Source organism: Neovison vison, chromosome 5 (genome assembly GCF_020171115.1).
Source record: "Neovison vison isolate M4711 chromosome 5, ASM_NN_V1, whole genome shotgun sequence".
NCBI lineage: Eukaryota > Metazoa > Chordata > Mammalia > Carnivora > Mustelidae > Neogale > Neogale vison.
Genome location: NC_058095.1, coordinates 100,324,773 through 100,331,857, shown reverse-complemented (window position 1 = coordinate 100,331,857; position 7,085 = coordinate 100,324,773).

Genomic DNA, 7,085 nt, shown 5'->3' with positions numbered 1-7,085 from the left:
CTTAAAAGAGCTCTGGGAAATGAGCCTTTAACTGACAAGACTAACCGGTTACCAGGTTACCAGACCCACGATCTTCACTTAAAGCCTCTGGATTCGTGTTTTTCAACTGAAAAACTTATTTCAACAGATCATTTAATGTCTGTGGTCTCTTCTACTCAGACATTCAACAATCCAATTGTCTCTCTTGCCTATTTGCCCGGTGAAGGGCCGAGCACTTGTGAAATGTTGGTATGGCTTCTTTTCCTCTACCTCCAGCTACCCCCTCCTGCCCTGCCGCATTCTCTCTGAGCTCCATCCATCTGTGGCTAGGACAATGAGTCATGCAAATCAATATAGAAGGATGATGTTCAAGTCTTAGTGACCATTTAAACTTGTACAAATTCTCCTACTTATGTTAGTGCCCATCTCCTGGGATTATGTTAGTTGTGCTTATGTTCAGCAACTCTGAGGCCCCCTTGGTAAGCCAGCAAAGGCTCCCTCTCTCTTTCTTCCTCTTCCTCCTCCAGAGGAATTGTAGGGTTGTGTTCATCTTTTCTATGTGAATCTCCCTATCATCTAAAATGCAGGGCGGTGGAGGGGTGCCTGGGTGGCTCAGTGGGTTAAAGCTTCTGCCTTTGGCTCAGATCATGATCCCAAGATCCTGGGATTGAGCCCCCATCCTGAGCTCTCTGCTCTGCAGGGAGCCTGCTTCCCCCTCTCTCCCTGCTGGCCTTTCTGCCTACTTGTGATCTCTATCTATCAAACAAATAAATAAAATCTTAAAAAAAAAAGGCAAGTACAACATTTAAAAAAAGTAAAAATAAAATGCAATGTGGTGGAATGAGCTGCATAGAAAAGAGGGCAGATTCAGAGACCTGCTTCTCTCCCAACGCATTTCCATTTGTATTCTAAATTTGATTCATTCACATGTTACTTTCATGAGTTTTGTTATATCTATCTATCCCTCTACTCAATGTCTTAACTTAGATTTTTACTTGCCTCATTGTAAGTAGTAATATCCATGAAATCATTGGTTATATACCAATTATACTTCAATACAAAATAAGGTAGTAATAAATAAGTAATCTGTAGGTCTTTTCTTGACATTTCCTGAGCTTAATTGCCTAGTACTGGTATAACAACTGACCACAAACTGTTAAAAAAAAAACTAACAGGAGAGGCAAAGATTCTCTTGTCTTTATTTTTTTTAATTTCATGTATAAGTGATCTAGAAAGTTAATTGTCAAATTTGTCAAATTTGCTTACTCTATATAAGGCTTCAGAAGTAGTCAGGCACCACTCAAGTTCCTGGAAGTTTACAGGCAGTTTGGAGACATAGTCCTAGCTTCTAGTGAGCAAGATCATCCCCTTAACCTCCAGTCCTTTTCTGTCTTACTCAGAGATGGATGAATTGTTTTTTCCTGTTGTTATTTTTTTAAGTGTGGAATTTGGAGTCAGGTGGAGAATCATTAAATTCTGATGTCACTTTCATCTGTGTGCTTAAGCTAATCACTCAATCTCTCTGAGTCTCATTTTCCTTATCTTATAAAATGGCAATAATAATTTATAAAATGGCAATAATAGTACCAACCTTAATAGGTTGATATGAAGTCTAAATACACACACACACACACACACACACAGTTCCTAGCTACTATCTTGCATGTAGTAAGTGTATAAAAATATTGGCTCTGTTTTTCCTTCTTTGCTGTCATCAAAGCAACATTCAGAATTACTTTGTCCATTCTCTAATTCCCTTCTAGGTTATCAGGAAGCTTGTTCTGGTTCTAATGCTCCCTAGACTAATTCTCTGCTCCCTTTCTTTAATTCCTTCATCTCTGCCCACCTTTTGATGTTCTCTCCCCAAACTCTATCTTCTCTCTCATGCCTTAATCTCTCTTCTTTCAAGCAGTTCTCACATTCCATCTGCCACAATCTCAGAGCTCTGTACCCTCTAGAGGAACTCAGATAACTATGAGAAGAGGGTAGGTCATAAAAATTCTTACTTCTTTTGCATTTACATGATGTGTCAGTAAGTCCATTTGTTTGTTTGCTTAAGTCACAGTCTTCCCCAAAACATGGAGAAATTTAGATTTTCTAATGCTATGGAAAAATTCCTGGACCACAAGTACTATTAAATTCAACAGACATTTTTGGAGCATCTGCTATATGCCAAGCAGTGCCCCAGGCACTAGGGAGATAAAAATAAAGACAAAGCCTCTACCCTAAAATGCTTACGCTCCATTAGGCAGACATATAAATACCTAAGTTGTATATAAGTGTGACTTGTGGGGCTTCAAGCCAATAGTGCACATGAAATAATTTTCTTTATTTTTTCAGTTATTATGAGGTTGTATTGTACTAGCCAATCAAAATGCCCATCCTGACCACAGTCCACTGCTGACTGAGGAACAATGTTCTGTCTCCTGAGCAGAGCTCACCAACTCAGGATGGGCTTAAATTGATGAAACCAAAAAGGCTATATATACATGCTCATTTCTTCCATGTCCACCCCAATCCCCATTGCCGCTGTGGTGAGAGCATGATCATGTGACTGCAAGTTGGCTGGTCAAATGTACCTTTCTTAGATGTGGAACTGGGGATCATTCAAGGGTGCTGAGATGAGAAGCCCTTTCTGTGGCAGTGATTGCCACAGTTTCTAGGCCCACCAGAAGGACAAGCAGTGAAATTGGGTTTCCAGTGCCCAGGTATCAGTTGCAAGTTATGGCTCCTACTGCTCACTGATGGCAATAGTGTTCTCAATTGTCTAATTTGGAGGTGTGATTGGCTGCGATTCTGCATGCTCCCTGTTTCTGTTCCTTCTCTGAGAGTGTCTCTGATCCAGTATCTTTTCATTAAATTTGTTTTTTGCCAAATTGATTCTTAGCTACTAAGATTACTTTGGCTGAGGCTTGGTATAAAGGCTCTTCATCAACAAGAAGAATGCTAATTAACTAACGCTCTGCTAGGACACTCAACTGGAAATATTAGAGTTGGTCAATTGGAATCCAGATCAGAAGTTAAAAACACAACCCATGGACTATGAGACAGCAAGGACTTTGTGTGGGCTGAAATTATGAGTAAGCAGAAGTTATGAATAAACAAAAGTTATGAGTTAGCAGGAATCTACATACATGCAGAGGAGAGGAAGAGGTGGTTAGCTGAGAACAGCATGGAAACAGAGCAAGAGGAACTGACATCCCATGATGGTGAGGGAACAGGTGAACTCCTGCTCTCACAGGGACTCCAGGTTAGTGGGTTAGCCCTGGATTTGCCTTGCATCCTGAGCTGTTTTCCAATTTTCAAACTACATTTCCCTTTCTGTGAACCTGATTAACCCTGGCTATTTCCGGGTTCCTGTGACACTCCAGTTGCTCTTATTGTGTTGTATATCCTTATTCCTTGCAGTAATTCCTTTATTTTTTGAGGTAACCAGGATAACAGTGCATTTTATATGACCAGAGGGTTCCAAAGATTACAGGGATGATATGGCTAGGACCCAGGAAACAACAGTCAAATAGTGTCTCTCCGAAGTCACTGATCTTCCTCTCCAGAAATGTACTTTCTTTTTTTCCTATTTTACTTGAAATCTCCCCCAGAAGAACCTTCCTCTGGGCTGAAAAATTAATGGTGTATCAGAAGCCCCTGTTAAAATGTACTCTAGTTTCTTGTGGGAGTGAAAAGCTGGAGGTATTTCTACATTAGCATCTAAGCAGATCATATGAGTTCGTTCTTAAATTTGAACTCTTAGGGGTTCAGGTAAGTATAGAGCAGAAACATTGGGCACCGGGAGGGAAGAATGGAGCGTAGACAATAGAAAATGGCAGCGAGAGCCCCTGCAACATTCTAAAGGACTGACCTATGGAATATTCCCATAAGGAAAGGTCCTGGTGGCACTCAGTGTAAAGAGTGCCAGGGGACAGTAGGGCCAAAAGGGCAGCCTTGCAGCAAGGTGGACACTAACACCAAACATTCTCAGTTCACAGTCTTCCTTCTGCCAGTTCTGGAGTGTGACCATGCATAATTTATGTTATCCTTCAGCTTCTATAGGAGATGGGGCTCGGCTGAAGTGGCAGAGGACGATGGCTACTGTATATGCCCACCTTGAGATAATGCTCAGAAATTACACCAACATTAATTATGTCTTGGCGTTACTTGCCCGAGTCCGTAGCCTTTGTTTTATCTTTCATAACACAGTGCCCTCTCATGGCTTGTGAAAAGGAAATATCTTAATGTCACACCTAATCAGTGAATGGCACAGTCTGGAAAGCAAAAAAGTGATTCTGTTAATAGGACATAACACAGGTAGGAAGGAATTTACACATGCTGCTGTATTTGAAAAGAGAGAAAATGCATCGAAGCTGCTTTAATCAAAGCAAAAGTCTGAAGTTACTCCTAAAGAGCTTTATTTTCTCGAAGTCTAAAATGTAGCTCAGAGTTTGTTTATGTGTTTTCCTGAGAATAGTGGGTAGAACTGTACTTGGAATGGCAGTGAGTCACATCAGGGTGCAGGGAGGAGAAAAATAGTAATGCCACGGACACATTGCTTCATGGGGTATGCACCCCAGCTGCTGGGTGCTGCCCTTGCCCGTCAGCTCTGCTGGTGTGGCCAAATGACTTACTGCGGGTTAGAAATCAATGATGAGCAATGTGAGGAGCAGATGGGGAGTTTAATGCATCCTCCACATCTCTGTCTTGTGACTGGCTGAAGTCCATGTGCAATTTTGAAAAGGATGTTTGAAAAGAATATTCATCATTTTAAATTGCTCTATGGGAGCTTTGCAGTTCATAATGTGCCACTTAGGTACTTCTCAAAGACAGGTTTTCCTTGACACGGATTAGAATTTCATAATAGCAAAATGGCACCTGGAGGTATTAGGATAGAAAAGCTAACTTGGAAGGACTTAATAAACTGGGCGGGGGGGGGGGGTGGTGGTGGTTGAGCTGGGGAGAAGTTAAAGGGGTGTGAAATATTTAGGCTGAATTCTACCCCATAATATCAGGCACTAGGAATTTCCAGTACCTGGCACTATTGTTTTTCTATCCATTCCTCAAGGTAGCCCTCAAATACTATGGGGGAAAATCTACTTAGGCAGGAACCTTCAGCATGACTAAGAAATATTCGCACTTCTATGTCCTGTGCCTTATTTTGTGGCTTTACTCAAAGGGATTCTTATCAGGAGTGTTGGGTGTGAATGACACTGACCATCAGGTGGAGAGCGGGTGTGCAGGCACCTCCTCCCCAGATATCCAGGTGAAAATGAATCAACAATCAGTAGCCTGGGACAATATGCATCATGAACAAATGTGCTCTTAAGTCAAGAATAGAAAACAATTTGACCTTGATTCTTTCAGTACCATAAGTGTGAGCAGAATATTATGTGTGCATAATTGGAAAGTATGAGACTTCCTCAAGCCCCTCAGGAGAAAGGGAAGGAAGGACAGCAGACCCAATAGGGTAACTACTGCAGAGTAAATTATTTTTCTCACACGTTAAAGATGCCTTTTACAGAAGCTCAAGGAGGGGTACCTGGGTAGTTCAATCAGTTGAGCAGCTGATTCTTGGTTTTGGCTCCAGTTGTGATCTCAGGGTCATGAGATCAAGCCTAGCCAGACTCTCCACTCAGCGAGGAGTCTGCTTAAGATTCCCTCTCCTCTTTCTCCCTTTGCTTCCTCCTCTTCTTCCTCCACACATGCACACTCCTGCTGTCTCTCTCTCTCTCTCTCTCTCAAACAAATAAATCTTTAAAAAAAAGAAAAAGAAAAGCTCAAGCAAGTACTTCTATACAAAGTACATGAAATCAAAATGTTTTGGGAAATGGTACTATAAAACTATAAATACAGTAATCTTATTTTCACTTCTAGCATTGATATACAAGGCAGATAGGTAAAGAACATTTTCCCTGAATAGTGTTTTGCAGTCTAAACTTCCTAAATACATTCAATTAATTATCAAATAATTACTGAGCATTTCCCATGTGCCAGGAACTTGTTGTACACAGTCATGAACAAGAGAGACTTGAGCAGGAGTGGACTTGGTCATCATGGGCATATCTGAGAAAACAGACCTTCCAGAACATGCTGTTGGTCCTGGTACTTCTCCCACCTGAATAACAGGCAAACACTCCTGGCTTGACTTTTCTTGTATTCTCTGTCTCTTTTTAAAAAACAAATTTGGTTTCCCATCATCTTGCTCTTGTTTTATTCGTTTTACTTTTTCTACCCTTATAGGAATTCCACATGGATTCCATCAAAACTTCTAAACCAGTGACCCTACTGGTTTTCACAATTGAACATCCCCCTCTTGTCCTCAATTCCCCCATTACACCTCTGAAATTCTTCAGTTCATCATTTAAGTGGTCTTCAAACTAGGTGGCCATAAGGTACAGGAAGACTTTCCAAGGGAGGACTTGTACAGAGATAGTTTTAAGGAAACCCTCAACTGTCATGTCAATTATTTTTCTTAAATTGATCTACCTGAGAACTCACAAGCATTTATAAACTACTTCTCCTGCTACGCATGAGAAAAACATATACCTCACTAATCCCAAATCCTTCTGGGGTGTGTTCAACTGGACTGTAAAACCTCAGGGTCCCAAATAAAATAATAAATCAAAATATTAATTTTGAGAAAGCTAAAAAAATTAATTAAAGCACTTAAGATTTTCCTGTCTTCTGTGTATTTTGGTTAAGGGGAAACATGATCTTATAAACAGTATAAGTGTAAACAATATGCCATGTTAGGATGTTTTGAATTCAGATATTGGATAGAAATGGATTGGTGGCATTAACAGTTTTTGTTTAATGATTCTTCCTCATTTACCTCAGGTCTGTTATCAGTCTGGAAGGAGAATTGTATGAGAGCAAAGCAAGGGGAAAAATGTTTAAAATTAAAAACAAAACACTTTTTATATACTTAAATTTTTTTGTCTTAGGTATTCATGAACTAAGTTTTTTAAATTTTAGAACAATTTTAGATTTACAGAAAAATTGTGAAGACAGTGTAGAATTCTCATATACCTCATACCCAGTTATCCCTGTTATTAACATCTTACATTATTATAGTACATTTTTATAATTATTGAACCAATTCATATTTTCTTAGT